This window comes from Cebus imitator, unplaced genomic scaffold (genome assembly GCF_001604975.1).
Source record: "Cebus imitator isolate Cc_AM_T3 unplaced genomic scaffold, Cebus_imitator-1.0 Scaffold43, whole genome shotgun sequence".
Lineage (NCBI taxonomy): Eukaryota > Metazoa > Chordata > Mammalia > Primates > Cebidae > Cebus > Cebus imitator.
In genome coordinates this window covers 628,837-629,350 of record NW_016107358.1, presented here as the reverse complement: position 1 = coordinate 629,350, position 514 = coordinate 628,837, and positions in this window count along the sequence as shown.

Below are 514 nucleotides of genomic sequence, written 5' to 3'. Positions count from 1 at the left end.
AAAAAAAAAAAAAAAAAAAAATCAGTCAATGTAATTCAACATAGTGAGCATCTCAATAAATATAAAAAACACTTTTGAGAAAAATGCAATACCAATTTACTGTTTAAAAAACAAGCAAACTCTCAACCGACTAGGAATTGAAGAAGGATGGTTCCTCAATACCATAAAGGAAAACAAAAATTAGCATCATGCTTACTGGTGGAATATTGCATGGTTTCCTTCTGAGGTTGAGAACAAGGAAAGGATCTCAATTTTTATACAACATTTTACTATGTGATATTCAGCTGTGCAGTAAGAAGGAAAGAAAATAAAGTGCACACAGATCAGAAAAGAAGCAAAACTTTTTATAGGATATAAGTGTCTAAATAAAAACTCTAAGAGTCTGCAAAGCAATGACCAAAAATAATACATTTAAATCATTTATAATTTTACATATTGGCACCAAACAATTAGAAAATAAAATTTCAAAAATCCATTTGCCTTAGCATCAAAATACAAAAAATTCTTAATAAAA